This window comes from Melanerpes formicivorus, unplaced genomic scaffold, assembly GCF_026170545.1.
Source record: "Melanerpes formicivorus ecotype bairdi unplaced genomic scaffold, bMelFor1.0.p_v2 SCAF_136, whole genome shotgun sequence".
Taxonomy (NCBI): domain Eukaryota; kingdom Metazoa; phylum Chordata; class Aves; order Piciformes; family Picidae; genus Melanerpes; species Melanerpes formicivorus.
In genome coordinates, this window is record NW_027142488.1 from 19,924 (window position 1) to 37,554 (window position 17,631).

Consider the following 17,631-nt stretch of genomic DNA (forward strand, 5'->3'; position numbering starts at 1 on the left):
TGGGAAATGACTGAAGGTGAGTTGGGCGATGTGAATCCCTTTACACGCTGCAGCAGCAAAGGCCACTGGAGCCAGAGCCCCATGCTGTCACTTGTAGCCCTTCAGAACAGAGTACAAGAGAAGGAGTAGACCAAGAAGGACTGTTCCCACAGCTCTCCTTACATCAGGGTTGTCCAGGAGGCTGCATGTGACAAAACCAGGGAGTCTGTATGCTCCTTCTTCAGTTCACAGATATTACCCAACTAAATGCATGGTGCTGGAGGAGGAGAGGCCAGGTGAAGGCAGCTAATTAATCTGTAAAAGCAAAGTCAGTCAGCACACAGGTGAATCATAGAATCCCTTAGGTTGCAAAAGACCATTAAGATCATTGAGTCCAACCATCAGCCCAGCACAAACAAGTCACCAGTGAACCATGTCCCTCAGCACCACAGCTGCACAGCTTTTAATCTCTTCCAGGGATGGTGACTTCACCACAGCCCTGGGCAGCCTGAGCTAGGCCTCAGCAACCCTTTTGGAAAAAAATTGTTCCTCATATTCTACTTAAATCTCCCCTAAAACAACCTGAGGCCATTTCCTCTCTGATCATTCCTTCTTCTAGTAACAAGAATTTTCACTTCAAACTAGCACTTTGGTCATTTGCCAGAGCTAAGATGAAAAATGGAGACAGTGCTTATGAGAAGGAGAAGCCTAGGGAAAACTGAGATGTCTGATAGCACAGAAGGAGACTGGCTGGAGATGAGTTGTACCTCTCCTCCAGCCAGAGATGCAGAAACAAAGCTAGAGCCTCCGCCACACAGGCATCAAGGCTGCTGACAAGCGGATATGCAGGACTGTGCACACAATCATCCACAGGCTTATTAAACAAAGAACAGCAAATTGAACAATTGGTGATGAGCTTTGTGGGACTCAGTTTAGGGCCCTGCATAAGCTGCAGGTTTTGGCTAACAGAAGAGAAATGAACTTTGGTATTTAGTTTTCAAAATACGGAAGCGCTAATTTCCTCATGTTGACAGTAGCACTGAAGGGCAGGCACACAGCAAGGTGCTAGGTAACAAAGCAAAGAGAAAGAACAGCAGATAGAAAAAGGGAATCTTTGTAGTGGAAGTTGTCACTGCTTTAAGAACAGGGAATTTTCTCCACAGAATTCTAACAAGGTGGATGAGTTTTTTTGTAAAGCAATCTGGACTGTCTCTATCAGCTAAAGTGTCTTTTTTTCCAGCAGACTGAGTTCCAATAATTCATCTTGCCAAACACTTGTTGGCAGTCAAGACAGCAATTTCCAAGTCTGAAACTGTAATTTCTTTAACATCTTTGATGCTCATAACACTGAGTTTTAAAATTTTTATAGAGACATGCATAGAGGGTAAATGGCATTTTCAAATGGCTGGGTCTGACTTGTGCATGTGCATTTCAGGAGGCAGCAAGAGAGCTTAGTTACCTGTGCAAGCCTGGTAATTAAAGGTGAAGGGATGGCTTCTACAGGTCTGTAAACCTGGTGGTATAAAACTTACTATATCCAGCATGTTCTTGGCCATCTGTTGCCTATTGCAATTTGCCATCTCTGCCTCAGATGGGTGGTCCCCTTCCTGGCATCATCAGCTAGTCTCAGCTGCGGCTGCCACCTCATGAATAATAACTATTTGAATGCCACAAGTCTTGGTTTGTGTTTGGTACTTGTTGTTTTTTGCTGTCAGAGTGGCTGAACACTGGCACACTTCACCCTGAGAGTCTGTGGAATCTCCGTCTTTGGAGATCACTCAAAACTCAGCTGAACACAGTCTGGAACAATCTACTCTGGGTGACCATCCTTTACCGGTGGGCTTGTACCAGATGTCCTCCAACATTCTGTGGTTGTGATCCTTTATGGGAGAGAAGGAAGAAGATATTGGCAGTTTTAGTGAATGCAGTTCTCACAAATTAGTATGAGGAAAAGGCCAGTGTGGACAATTCTACCTGGAGGGAGGTTGTAGCCAGGTGGGGGCTGGTCTCTTCTCCCAGACAACCAGCACCAGAACAAAAGAACACAGTCTCAAGCTGTGCATCAGGTGAGGTTTAGGCTGGATGTTAGGAAGAAGTTCTTCACAGAAAGAGTGATTTGCCATTGGAATGGGCTGCCCAAGGAGGTGGTGGAGTCACCGTGACTGGAGGTGTTTAGGAAGAGACCGGATGGGGCACTTGGTGCCATGGTTTAGTTGATTAGATAGGATGATAGGTTGGACTTGATGATCTCAAAGGTCTTTTCCAACCTGGTCTGGTCTGGTCTGGTCTGGTCTATTCTATTCTATTCTATTCTATTCTATTCTATTCTATTCTAGTCCAGTCCAGTCCAGTCCAGTCCAGTCCAAAGTGAAGTCTGCACTAGAGATGACCCATCTGGATGGGCCAAAGAGGAAACTGTGGGAGCACTGGGTTGAGTTCAGGGACAATGCTGGCCTCTTAATTGAGCCCTGTGTGCAAATTGCAGCTTCCTGGATGCCCATGCAGGATGTGGTACTTTGGAACACAGGAGACACCATGGCTGGAGGAAGGAAAGCTAAACCCACAGTTGCCACAAACGTGAACACTTACTCACTAAGAAAGGAAGGTGTCATTACTGTGGTGGTAGGAGAAGAGCAGGAAATACAGAATCTGAAAGGAAAGCAAAAGGCATAATGACATTAAAGAGTGAAAAAGGCATTGATCTTCGAAAGCTGATGAATATCAACTTTTGGAAGTGACTCTGGGGTAAACAGAAGATTTTCATCCCTTGGAGATTCCAAAGCAAGACAAGCTAGCCCTCTGAAAGGAACGCTTTAGAAAAACAAGCTGCTGGGATCATGCAGGTATCAGAAATGAAATTCTCTGGCTTAAGTTACTCAGTCTATCAGATAAAATGATTTAATGATCCTTTTTGCTCATAAAATCCATGTTCTTAAGAAGAAAATGCAAAAGTGAACAGAGTGGGATCTCTGCGGGATTGTGCATGTTCTCTCATGGTAGAATTCTAGACGCACAAGAAGATGATGGTTCATTGAGTACAGAAGTGCTTAGAAGTATTTCTTCCTTATTTCTGCTTTTCTTCCCCTGTGGGGGTGTGGAAGAAATGATTACTACTGATTTTTCAACCAAAGTCAAGTCAGAAAGAAGGCAAATCTATTTGTGTGTCCAGGCCAGCTGAGCAGGTAAGAGGAGCTCTAACACCTCTGTGCAAAACCCTCCATCCCAGAGCTGGTGCCAGTTTTGCTCATCATTAATCTTTAAGCCCTCCCCAGCTTGCAAACAGAAGCTTTGGGCAGAATCCTTGGCAGCAGATGGGTTATTAATTTCAATGTGTAACAGCTGTCATAATGTTCTTCTGATGGGCTCCAGCATTTACCAGCAGTTTTCTCTCACAGAAATCTCTCTCCACCACAGTTTTCCCCATTCTCTCTAACACGCACCCAGCACATTTTGAGCAGGGTATACGCTTTCACGACACCGTTCCTTCACATTGTGTTAGGAAAGAAAAAAGTGTAAGCATAAGCCTTATGCTAATATGCTGAACTTTCATAAACTTGAAAGTGCTGATGAAAAAGGAACCCTTAAATATGTCTCTGCTCACTCTCGTCGCATGTGTGAGGGGCTGTGAAGAATTCCTCTTTCAGCGTATTCCTCAGAGATTAACGTTGCCACAAAGAGGAGACTACAGAGCTGGGAAATTGGAGAACTGCGACCCCTGAGCTCCACTTTGCCAAAAAATCACAGTTGCTTCTTATTCCTCTGGGTAGGCCCCTGACTGCTAACTCAGCCACAGTACTGTTGTCATGCTGAAGCAGGAAACAGTCAAAGCTAATGCAGGCAGAACAAGCAGGCTGAGGAGAGATCTACTTTTGCACTACCCAGACAGGCATATGCATGACACAGTAGCAATTTGGATCAAAACGTTATTAAAGTAAGAAGCATCCAGTTGCTAATTTCTTCTGTGAGTAGCAGAATTCAAATGGATGATATTCCTATTGATTTTAGATTGCCCCCCCCCCCCCCCCCCCCCCCCCCCCGCCCAGCTGTATGTCTTGGGTTTGGCTGAGATAAAGTCAATTTTCTTCCCAGTAGCTGGTTCAGGGTTGTGTTTGGGATTTAGGATAAGAATAAAGTTGATCAAATGGGGACCTGCTGGTTATTGCTGAGCAGTGCTTGTACAGTGCCAGGGGCTGTTCTGCTTGCCACCTGCCCTGCCAATGAGCAGCCTGGGGGTGCACAGGGAGCTGGGAGGGGGCACAGCCAGGACAGCTGACTCCAGCTGACCCAAGGGATGTTCCAGACCACTTCATGGAGGGAGCTGGCCAGGGTGTGGCAGCTTGCTGCTGTGGGACTTGCTGGGCGTTAGTCAGGTGGGTTGTCAGCAATTGCATTGTGCACAACTAGTTTTGTGTATTCTTTTTAATATTATTATTAATAATAACAATTATTATTTTCCCTTCCTTTTCTGTCCTATTAAATTGCCTTTGTCTCAACCTGTGAATTTTACCTTTTTTTCCTGATTCTCATCCCCATAGCACTGAGTGGAAGCGAGCGAGAGACTGCCTGGTGCTTAGTTGCCTGATGACGAAAAATCAATGTTTTAGGGGAAAGAGGAAAACCAAATACATCCATAATCACCTCTGCCTGTCAGCTGTTGAATATACCACTTGTAAAAGCATTTCTGCCTCTGCAGTTGTGGTCCCAGTCTGGGAGGTGAGGAACAAAAGGTACAAAATTCATCGCTGAAGAAATGAATCCACAAACAAAGGAATCTCTGATGTGACTGGGATGGGTTTGGCCCTGTTACCCATAAGCAAAAATTCCCAGGAAGTATCTCTTCTATTACTGCCAGCAGAAAACTCAAATGTCCATATGTTTTGTTTCCTTTTTCCCTTGGAAGTGTATCTATTTTGAAGTAGTTAGTGTCAAGTAGTGATAAATGTCCTCTGAAAATAGAAAAGATGTCTTGATTGGGGCTTTTACTAGGAGATTTAGTTTTTAGCACAGAATCACCAAGGTTGGAAGAGACCTCAAAGATCAAGTCCAACCTGTCACTACAGACCCCATGACTGAACCATGGCACCAAGTGCCACATCCAATCCCCTCTTGAACACCTCCAGGGATGGTGACTCCACCACCTCAAGACCAGTGTGGTATCTGTGAGGTTTTATTGGCATAACCTGGGGACTAATTCAAAAGGAAATCCCAGAGTACTTGCTGGAATTGAGGGAACTACACAAATACTTATTCATGTAGTGGTAGCAGAACCACTCTTACTATTGCTTACTGTAATAGTACTGAGGTGTCCAGTCACCACAGGCACCAGCGTGTGCCACCCTCTGGGAGCTCCTCATGCTGCAGTGAAATCACCAGCCACTGCTCCTCCCTGACCATAGTCCCTGCAAAGTCCCACACCACAACCAGGAGTCAGCTCTTTATCCTGCCCATGGCAGCAGATGAGACCAGAGCATGGCACCACTGGGTTTCCTCTGCACCCACCCCAGGGATGGCTCCTCTGCCTGAAACCTCACTTAGAGCCAGGCACAGAACTGTCTTGTATGAAGCTGTGGCACTGCAGCTTGGTTACTTACCCTTGTAAGTCCTGCCTGAGAGCTGACTCAATTACATTTCTTTCTGCTTTATTACTGATGCTGTGAGTATGTCTGCCAGACAAGTTCAGGAAAAGATTAATAAAATCTTCTCTTTCTACCTGAATTGTTGTTGTTATTCCCCTCTCCATTGTTATTAGAAAACTCAATCAAGTGAAAGAAACTTATTCCAAGCCTTTCTTATAGTTCCTTTTGATGTTTCTTCCCAGTCATATATTCCAGAGACTTGAGTGTTGTCTCTCTGAATGGATAATTTTGAGATTTGTGTCTCTGTGCTGCCAGGGATTAAATTGGACTGGGGAAAAATTCAGTCTTTGACAAATCTGATTTTTCAGGATATTCCTTTCCAGCTTTCTTCTGCCATTTCTGCATGAGGTGTCAGGGTCCTTCCTCAGACTTCTTAGGATAAAAATGCTGTCCCTAATTCAGTGAAGCTAAACAGAGCCTGGATTTTGCAATCACTGGAATTTTCCCACCAAGAAATGTGGTATCCCTGCCCCGTCAAATGCTGGTGTGCCCCCTGCAACTCTGTCTCCCTGCAGACAGCAGGAAGAGCTGAGAGGTGCTGGTCCCTGTGGAGGACACAGCCTTGGGCTAGCAGTTGGTGCTTACCAAAGCCATGCACCTATGCAGTCACCCAGGAAACCTCCTAGGAAAATATCTCCTCATGAGCACTCATCATTTTGGAAGGAGAGGGATAGGAAGGCAGGTCCTGTGCAACATCTTGGGGGTTGAGGGCTCTGCTGCATACTCAGAGGTTTTTCACCAGACCCAGCTTTGGTCCTGGGGACTCAGCTGGGTCCTGGGACCCAGCTGAGGAAACCCTTGCCTCCAGCACCCACACAGATACACTACTCTGTGCCAAGTAGCATCCAGCCAAGGCAGAAAGTAATAAAATCAATAGTTCTGTTTTAAAGTAGAATGAAAATTTCAAAAGTAATTTACACATCTGTTACTTCTGCTTCCAGCACTCAGCAAATCCATTTTTATTCATCTGCCCTTGGCATACAAGCATCTGCGATTAATACTTGTATTTATGACGACTCCAACTGACACCGACATTTGTCCTCAGGAAAAAAAAAAAGAAGGCATGACAAGGGGGAAAAAAAAATCTTTCTTAGTCATTTTGAATGCATCCTGCAAGCCTGGGAATCACTGATGATATTTTATACATTTTCTATGAAATTAATATAAATTCAGAGGTTTTCTGCTCTCACAGGAGGATATGACAGAACTGCGTGATGAGCAGGGCTGGCAGTGCTGGCTGTGCTCACATGCTTGTCATGCTCCTACTTGGAAGTGCTTATGCTTTTATCATCCGTCATCAAGTCTGTTACTTTCGTGCCTGACTGCCTCAGGTGAAGAGAGTCCTTTGTCCACAGTCAGAGTCTGAGCAGTGTGAGCTGGCATTGGATGGAGGACAGGGGTAAAGCATCCTCCTGGGTGCTGCTGCCGCCGCTGCTGTCACACATGGCCAGCCACATTCCTCTGCCGCTGGGGCCCGGGACACCGGCTCAGCCTCCCTCCTCCCTGGCCTCCCAGGTAGGTGCCACATGATCTGCCTTATCCAGCCCAGGATATCTATGTGTTCTGGGACATATGTATGTTCTGGGAGGCGGCAAGAGTCCCGTCAGCCTCTATCGGCCACTCACAAGAATGAAGGGAAGCCGAACATTTTCAACTCTTCCATCAAGTGGTGATCCACACACTTGGGCTCTGCAGGACAAATGCATGGAGAAGGGGCTTTCAATGGAGCTGGGCCAGCTGGCTTGTGGATGCCAGGTTTGCCTTATCTGTGACCCCAGATTTCTTGCTGTACTGGACAGTGGCTGCTGACGGTCTGTCTGGTACTCCAAGGAAAGAAAAGGATCACACAAACGTGCAAAATTAACCTTGCATCCTCTTGAAGAGATAGACATGAAAGCCATCAGGGGAGGTGGGAGAGTCTCCATAGGCTTGTCACAGTGGACATTCTCTAGCATGATCCCTACAGGCTGCCCACCTGGCCCCTGGCCCCTGTACCAGGCAAGGGAAAGCCAAAATACTGCTCAGAAAGGCACTCACGCCCAGGTTGCTGCTGTCATACAAGGACCTGAAGTCAGTGCTGACATCAGCCTTCTGTGGCCTGTAAATGTTTAATGCAGGGAAAAATCCAGCTGCCAAACACCAATAAACAAGAACAAATGGCTTTTATTGCTCTCATGCTCTCCTCTGAAGCAAAATGCACCAGAACACACATGTTCTGTGTACTGTGGTTTGCATGTGCTTGAAAATTAATTATAGAGACAGTTTTAAAAGCTTGTCTTTGGGCATAGTAATTGACAGTATGTTAAATTCCTTGTTAATTGTGTCCAAAAGTAAAGGAAGGAAACATTAGAGCTAAACGACAGAGGAACAGCCCCATGGAATAACCTGAAGAGTACGTGACAGTGTTAATGGCTAGTTATGGACAAGTCTCTGAACACAGACACTTTCTGGAAGTGTCCGCAGGCCTGCCAGCAGCATACAGTCCGGGCTGCATGCTCACAACACATGGACCAGCCCTCACCTCCTTTGTGCCAGCCCATACCAGCAAGAGTTGCTTTCACCATGACCTTTATCTTCTCTGCTTCCTGAGCAGCCTCAGGGACCACGGGAAACATTAAATGTTCCCACCTTCACTTGGTCCCGTGGTCTGCATTTTCCTTCCTTGGCACTGGGCTGCCCATCTATTCCAGAACCAAAACTCCTGGTTTTCAGATGGATGGCTGAGTACAAGATGTGCTTTGTTGTGGTTTTCAGCCCACAGCTGGACAGACTGGGACACTTGTGCAAGGGCAGGGAGACACCAGTCAGCTCACAAGTGCTGCACCAGTGCTGGCTGATCCAGTTCTCTTCAGTCAAACTACAGGGAAACAGCTCCTCTCACACCACCATCTCAGCCCAGCATGGCTTGCACACCTGCACACTGAGCCCCCCTTGCCAGCTCCCTGCTTCATTGTGTTTGGTTCCCAGCTGAACGCTGCTGCTGACCTATGTCTGTGAAGACGAAAACCTTCTGTACAGAGTAGGGAACAGATCATGAAAATGGGTACCAATGCAGTTTCAGAGTGGTGCTGTTACCTGCCTTGAAGTGGAAAACTGGCACCTCCCTGCCTTGTCAAACATCACAGTTTACTATGCTTCTGCACAGCACCATTTCCAGCACGGCAGGTCATTTCATATGGTCGTCCTCCATCTGCCTGAGGCAGATCTCCCAAGCTCCTGCAATGGGTGTGGAGGCAATTCAGTTACACCAGGGTGTTCTGTCTCCTTTGTTGTTCTGTGAATGTCCCTCTCCTGGGAACACACCGGTGACTGGGCTGGGAAGCGCTGGACCAGGCTGTCCTGTATCCTCTCACTGGAGCAGTCATAATGTAGCGATATGCACTCCACAGGATCATTGCTGTCCCGGATCGCCCAGACACTGCCCAGGCTCTGCTTGGTACGCCCAAGCCGTGCCCTCCCTGTGCTGAGCCAGGTTAGCGGCACGGCCGGGCAGGGAGCAGCCAGAGGCACCGCACGCCGATGAATTATTCAGCATCGCTTACTCACCCAGCCTTGTCCCTCACCAAAGGCTCACTGTAGGAGCAAGCACTGCATCGCGTTTCTGCACAGAGGCAGCCGAGGGTGTTCTTTCTGTGGCACATTGTAAATCCGTGCACGTTCCACCCCTGGCACTCTCTCCCTTTCTCTCTCCTTTTCTCTCTGTCTCTCTCTTCCCCTCCCTCTTTTCTTACTGCAAGACATTTCCTAAGCTAGATTTTTCTGTGAATTAGTTTTTAATGCTTCCTTATGGGAGGCAGTTTTTCATATTTTATACCTCCATCAATAAAGATTTCTTCCTTATCACCAGTAAAATTGGAGTTTTGATTAAATATGATCCAGCAGCACTAAGCACATAGTCTGTATTAATTTCAGAGCTTCATTATGTGCTAGAGGTATTTATATGGGTTTATATATCAAATACACTGTGTGTGTATAAGCAGAGACTTTCAACCAAATACTAGATATAGGAGCCATAAAATACAGAATGTAAAAAAGCCTCACTTGGTCCAGCCAAAGAGCATCTCTTAATCCCCACATGAAGGTCAGTGACAGTGGTGGGGAAGGCACATTTTCAAGGACCAGGAGATTCCCAGAAAGAGCATCAAGTCTGATGCTCCTGCAGCAGAAAAACCAGCATGTGCAGAACCTCATGGAACTGTGCTCACTGCAGCCAGTCCTGCGCTCTTCTGAAGTCATGGGTAGGCAGCACTGATGTATGAACATCTTCTCAAGAAACTATCTACTCATTTAAGAAAAATGGTGCAATCTTCTCATGGTCACATGTTTCCATGCACTCTTTATTCTCAACATGACCTGCTCAGGTCTGAGGGAGTCCTGGCCTGCATCAAGAATAGTGTGGCAAGCAGGAGCAGGAAAGTCATTCTGCCCCTGGACTCAGCACTGGTTAGACCACACCTTGAGTACTGTGTCCAGTTCTGGGCCCCTCAGTTTAAGAAGGACATTGAGACACTTGAACGTGTCCAGAGAAGGGCAATGAGGCTGGGGAGAGGCCTCGAGCACAAGCCCTATGAGGAGAGGCTGAGGGAGCTGGGGTTGTTTAGCCTGGAGAAGAGGAGGCTCAGAGGAGACCTCATTGCTCTCTACAACTACCTGAAGGGAGGTTGTAGCCAGGATGGGGCTGGTCTCTTATCCCACGCAACCAGCACCAGAACAAGAGGACATGGTCTCAAACTGCACCAGGGGAGGTTTAAGCTTGAGGTGAGGAGAAAGTTCTTCACAGAGAGAGTTGTTAGACGTTGGAATATGCTGCCCAGGGAGGTGGTGGAGTCACCATCCCTGGAGGTGTTCAAGAGGGGATTGGACATGGCACTTGGTGCCATGGTTTAGTAGTCATGAGGTCTGTGGTGACAGGTTGGACTTGATGATCTTTGAGGTCTCTTCCAACCTTATTGATTCTATGATTCTATGAATCCTGGCTATGAGCACTGCCTAACAAGGGGCAATACCCAGGGACTTGGTCACAAGAACCCTTTGTGCAATGGTACTTCTATCTCTTGGGCTCTGCATCACACAGTCTTTCTAGTAGGTCTGCTTGAGAGCACCTTCTACTAAGAAAGCATCATTTATTTATAACTGAAGTCAAGTCCAAATCAATTAAAGATTACAAAATTGGGTGTTAGAGGCCTTAAGAAGTTGGCAGGTCCTCAGGTTGGAGAAGGACTCTGTGAAGAGTATCACTTGATAGGGACCAGAGGGGTTGTGCCCAGGGCAGACTGCAGGGCTGCTGGCATTTGGTGCTTTGTGTGTCCATCCTAAGGAGGAGTGAGCAGGGCTGTAGAGCATTAAAGGGAAAAGGGAAGTCAGTGAAAGGCAAAAGCAGATGGCAGAATCTGTGTTCAGCCTGATGTCACACAGCAGCTGCTAATGTATGTTGCTCCTGTGCTGTGCTGTGCTGTGAAGGAGACCAGACTCTCCTGGAAGCATGTCAGAGTTCCCTATCATCTCTCTAAAACTTCTCTTAGTCATGTTTGGACAAGTTTGTCCCTGGAATCATCAAGGTGTTGTCCTTAAATCTTGTTGTACTTAAATCTTGTCCACATATGTTGGAAGAGGTTTTACTTTTACACACATATGCTGCTGAAATCCGTGGAGCTTTGTTCTCCTTCCCTCCAATCAGCCCAGTGCAGGTACAGCATAAACACAGATCTTGAACACTAAGTTTATTGTGCTGAGCAAGGTCAGGGTGACTGACCCCTGCCACAAACCCTCATCTGTGTCAGGATCAGGGAATGTCCATGCTGGTGCTGGGCTGGGGCAGAAAGTGAGTAGCAAGGTAAGGGTGAGCAGTGGCAGGAGACAGGACATGCTGGTGGTGCCTGAAAGGCTGTAAGAGGAGCTGCATTAGTGATGGGAAAGTGCTAGCTTTCCCCCTCAAGGCAGTCTTGTAATATGAGGCACCTGGCAAAACACTGGCCTTGGGGACCAAGAAACACCTTGTTCAGCTCTGCTCTTGTGCCTGGCTGGGAAGCAGCTCTCTGGTGGATTGCCTGGCCATGTTGAACCCCAGGGTAGGCGTTGGCCCAAACAAGGTTCTGTGGAAGCTACGGACACCCACAGGGATCCCTGGCAGTGACGTCCGCCCCGGGAGAGCTCCTCACATCTCTGCCTGTGGAATGCGGAAGGTGGTGGGGTCGGCTCTGAGAGCTGGTCCTGTTGGACAGCTCATCTGTGCCTGTTCCCACTCAGAGCCTGCAGTGACAGTCTCTCCTTTTTCATTCCATTTTGTTTCTTACTGAAAAAAACATCTCTGGGGAACAAGTCTCTGTTGTGCCATCTGACAACAGCTGTGAGATACCAGAGACCAACGGAGAGACACATTTGCTGCTATTTCCTATTCTCATTAATAACGGTGTCGCTAAATCAGATAAATCTCATAACTGTGCTTCGAAATGTGCAGTGTGTGGTCCCCTGAAAACAGATTAAGATTTACTGCTCTCCATTTAAATAACAGTTGATGAGGGTAACGGATTCTCTCTGCAGGGCACTGTGCAATTTTTACTCTCTCAGGCTCCACAGCACATCTTGTTTTTATTCTCACATATATAACCAAACACGCCAGAAGAACAGAAAGGGAAGCAGATAAATCATCCATGTTTGAAACACAGTTATGATTCAAGTAAAGAAAAGTGTACAAATTCCTGTTTGTTCTCAAGGAAAATTATGGGTATATGCCCAGCAATGGAAGCTTTTATTAGCTGAGGTTCTGTGCTGAATGTATTTTTTTACCCATTTGCCATTATCAGAGAAGAACAGAAAACAATTAACTTCTAATAGTTCTTGAACTTCCTCTCTGAGACTTCTCTCTATTTCTGCTTTAAAATAAAAGCCAGGATTTCATTCCATGTAACAGATGCCATATGCGGCATCTGCAAAGGTGAAAACAGTTCCTGTGAGTGAGACTCTCATCTTATGCCTGTTTAGAGCCTTTTCAGATGCTTTAAGAAGTGTTTGGAATAGAACGTCAGCACTTGTCACATACCCATTTATTACCCTTCCTCAAAAATGTGCATGCCTGTACAGGGTGCATGACTGGAAACCATCTCCAGTGGAGTGTTTCTCCCTTACACCAGCTGAGGACTGGCTCTGAATCAGCATGGAAGCATGGATCTGCACAGTCTGTCTCTGTAGGTTTTGCCCCTTGGTGTTGTTTGGGAAGAGACAAGCAGGTAATAGAAACCTGTTTCTGAAGGGTTGGGTTTGGGTGTCCTGTGCCAGGGGACACCAGGAAAGGCAGGATTCCTCCCTGAGCAGGACCAGCCTCTTTGATGCAGGGCTGTGCCACCATCCTGGGCTGTCTGTGCCTCGCTTTGTCCTGCCAGGACCCACACCTTGCCAGGTGCTGGCAGAACTGTTGGATGTCCCTTTGCTCTGCTGGTATTTATCACCGCAACCCTTCATCTGTCTTTCCAAAGGGGAACACGCAGGCATTAAATATCAAAGGTTCTCTGGCCTACCTGACTTACAAGGTATGTGAAGAGATACTCTCATGCTTGTCACACTGCTGTGTCAGTTGCTGAAGAGAACGAAGGAAGCTTTTGTCCCAGGAACTTCTTAGCAAACACAGTGCAGTTGCAGTGGTAGCTCTACAGAAATCTCTGGAAACACAACGTGAAAATGACCTGGCACATGCATCATGAGGATGGAGGGGAGAGTGAATTTAGTGTAGTAACCCATCAGTAAAATTGTCCCCGCCAAATAACAGATCAAAGTGGTTATGAAGTTGCATGCACTACAGTTTACATGGATTTCTTTTTCCTGGTTATTGGCTGGGATGATTATGATTTGATTGGTTTAGTTCAAGGCTGTGCACATCATCCAGAAATGGAGATGCTTCCAGCATAGCCCAACAACCTGGAGGTTGCACTGAGGGTGTTTGTGCCCAGGGTGTAACTTATTCAGGCTGCTCTTATGGTCCATGTTGTGTTCAGGCAGAGCAGCGGGATGAGTTGAGTGATGTACACCCACCACTGCGGCAAAGCTGCCCTCCTCTGGGCTCTGCACAGGGACTTATCACTGAGGACAGAAGTGGCCAGAGGAATTTGGGACAAGGATGGCACTGCACACTCCCTCCTTGTCTGTGGCCTTCATTATTCCCTGTCCCAGTGAGCAATGGCCCTGTTTCCTTAATCTTCCCTTAGCAGCCAATGTAGGTGCAGGCACCCTGCTGAACTCCAAATTCTGGGTGCTTGAGCTGCCCCTTTCTGCTGAGCCTGAACCCTTTTCCAGCCCACTGGGGTCACCAGTACCTTGCCCCTGCCACAGCCTTGTTCTGCAATCCACCCCCCTCTGGTGCTGTGATCCCCACTCAGTCACAGCTCCACCGTTTTGCAGAGGCTTCTGACCTTTGTGCTTGCTTCCACTGCTGCATCATTAGCTTCTTTAAATATTTTAAATTATTTAATTTAAAATAGATTTTGAAGTGTCATAGGTTACAGGAATGGAATTACATCTTCTTGAAAGAAGTAGAAAAATGCTGATTTCAGAAGGAGGAGGCTGGATTTTAAGATTAAAACAGTCCACCAACCTCATGTGCGATGCCTTGAACATTTCTTTCGACTTGTTCCTATCCCATGCCTCAAACTCTCAGGTATTATATAGAGACAGTCCCTGGGAGCACACAATCTATACTGAGTAACTCCCACTGAAGGAAAATTCTTCATAACTACTGGAACAACTAACTGCTCAGCAGCCAGTTAGGGTTTAAAAGATACTCTGTGTGCAGTTACCTTCTCTGAAATTATGGTTTTGACTCCTCTCCAGAATTTTTTTCCAGACTTCAATAGGAGATAAACCCAGGGTATTTTTAACCAACATAGTAACCCAGCTTTTCTGTGAGTTGTTTTTTTCAGCAACAGAAAGAAAAAGGCAGAGATCAGATATTAAAGTTTATACCAGGGTGACGCAAAAGAAACCACAGTAAAAATGTGATTTCCAGACTGTGAAGCAATATATTCCCACTGCTGTGGGTGCAGTTTTACCTCCTTGATGCAGGTGACCCCAGTAGCCATCCTTCATAACAAGTTCTGGTTGTGTCTAGAGCTCACAAAGTCTTGGAACTTAATTATAGTTCTAATATTCTTGCTAATGAATTTGAGCATAATTATGGAGTGGAGTGATTTCAGAGGTGCTTTATGTGAATACTAATGACTCTCTTCAAACTCCTGTGTTGCATAACTGAGAACAGGGCTTCCTCCCTGTGGGTATGGGAGGCAACACCTGGTGAGCCCGGGGAGCCCTGTGAGGCAGAGGGAAGGACACAGGGAGCATAGCAGGGGCTGTGCTGGGGGGTGGCACCATTAACCCTGCTGCACGCAGCCCTGTGTTGAGGTGGCTGGGAGAGGGCGGCTGGCCCAGGCACCTGCCTCAGGCTGCCTGACTGGTGCCAGGCTGCCATTCTCAGAACCGAGCTTTCGTTGTGCAGCACAGGCAGGTGACCTGACCCTAAACCCAACCCTCTGCATTGCCTGTGCAGTTCTTTCTTGCCATTTAGTTTGGCCAGCAGGTCTCGATTCAGCCATGCTGGTCTCTTTCCTTCCTTGCCTGATTTCTCACCCCTGGGGACTAAGAGCTCATGCACTCTATGGAGATGTCAGGACTTAGAATCATAGAATCAATAAGGTTGGACAAGACCTCAAAGATCATCAAGTCCAACCTGTCACCCAACACCTCACGACTAACTAAACCATGGCTTCAAGTGCCGCGTCCAATCCCCTCTTGAACACCTCCAGGAATGGTGACTCTACCACCTCCCTGGGCAAGACATTCCAATGGCCAACAGCCCTTTCTGGAAGAACTTTCTCCTCACCTTAAGCCTAAGCTTCCCCTGGTGCAGAGAGCCCTGCAGGGAGCATCACACCAGCTGGGATGTGCCTTCCAGCTGCAGGTGAAGACAGCACTGCTGCAGAGTGGGAAGACAGCACTGATGGGCTGCTCCTGTGTGAGGAACAGCTGCAGGTCTCACTTGTACAACAGTGGGGTTGATGTCCCAGTACTGTGGAGAGCTGCCCAGCTGCAATGGCATAAGCTGAAATGGCACAAGAAGTGATGGATAGATGCTCTTGTGAATGATGTCTGATGGAGAGAAAATAGATGTTCCAGCAGAACAGGGATCCAGAGGAGGCTCCAGCTGCCAAATTGGCCAGACTAACTTGAACAGAGTGCCTGAATTTTATAGTATCTGCACAGCTAATAAAATCAACAGAGTTCTCTTCCTCCAGGCAAAGATAACATGGCTGCTTCTCTGCCTCTTTTTCATGTCTCATTGTGTGCTTGCAAGACATTCCAGGAGTCTGAGACATGACATTTCTCTTTGCATGGTCTCTGACTCCAGGCAAAATTTATCCTCTGGGAAAGATTATTGATTTGAGAAGTTTTACAAAGATCAATACAAATGGCAACTGTTACTGAAACGGAAGCTTATGGGTTGCAGTCGACTAATGCAGTATCCATATTGAGATGTGTTTTCTTTCTATCAAGTAATTTAATAAAATTCAAACCTCCTCAGAGAGAAATAATTAATTTAGCAAAATGTTAATTAAGGAAATTTTTTTTTCCACAGCACAGTTCTTCTAATGAAATAATGCTGAGTGAAATGACTGAGGTTTAACTTGATTAAAGCCGGTGTCAGTGTTTGCACAGTCCCGCAGTGTGTGCACATCCTGTGCTCTGCAGAATTAGAACCTCTCTTAGTGATGATGAACAGACCGCTGTCACTTCTTCAGCCCTTGTGCACAGTGACAAAGGGGGCACACATTTTTGCATCCTTGTGTTTAATATATGGCTATTTAAATTGAATTTGAAACTATTTCCTTGCCCTCATCTGCATGACCACACTTACTGTTACACAAAAGGTATCAGAGGTGGGCTATGTTTCTGTCTGTGACATATTTGGATTCCTGTAGCTTAGCACAGAGTAGAAGAATACACCTGTATGCATAAACATATGTATGTACACACACACACACACCTGTGTGCATATGTGTACATATAAAGAGAGAGAGTAGAATAGAATAGAATTAACCAGGTTGTAAAAGACCTTTGAGATCATCAAGTCCAACCTATCATCCAACACTATCTAATCAACTAAACTGTGGCACCAAGTGCCCCATCCAGGCTCTTCTGACTGACAGTGTACACTGAAGCTGGGCATTTATTTGGAGCAGACCACATCCTGTGTGCAGTGACCTCTCTGAGTTTCTGTGCTCAACACACAAAAGCAGAAAGGCTGCAGGAGCCTTTTCAGCCAGTTGTGACAAGTCAGGTGCTTTTCCCTAAGCTGTGGAAACTGAAGCTGGGCAGTCAGAGGAAGCACGATGCCTGCCTTTTAATAATCAAGTATGTAAGCACATGAATAAATCCACTGCTCACTGAGTAACACAATAGCACCCATCCAGAAAGAAAAGTCTAAGGGCTCAGTGACACCCATGGGCAGCATGCTCTATCACACCAACACCATGCTTTGGTGAGCAACTGCAGAGATAAATTGCTAATTCTCTGATTTGGTGGTGGCAGTGTCTGCACCGGGTGATGGGTAATGGAAGTGAAATGAACTCTGAGGATAAGGCACTTAGCAGACAGCTAGAGAAAAGAGTATGTCTTTGATTTTAGACAAATCCTCCCTTCAGTGTTCTGCTTTTGATCTTTGCATGGAAGGATAAGTTTTATGTAAGACAAATGTCTATCAAAGTTTTATTTAAGAAGCATGCTTTGAACAGAAGGTGGCACACTGATTAAATTTGACATTTGAAGCGAGGCAGACTAAACAGCCCAGGAATGCAGAAGGATTAAAGTGAGGTCTCACATAAAAACTACTGCTGTTTTATTAGGCAAGTGTAGCCTGTTAGGCAGTGAAGTTTGGGTGCTATTAATCTGCATTGACAGATAATGGTTAATATCTGGGCAGTTGTAAGTTTTTTGCTGCTATCTTTTCTGGTTAGCAGAATATGACTCAGTGCAC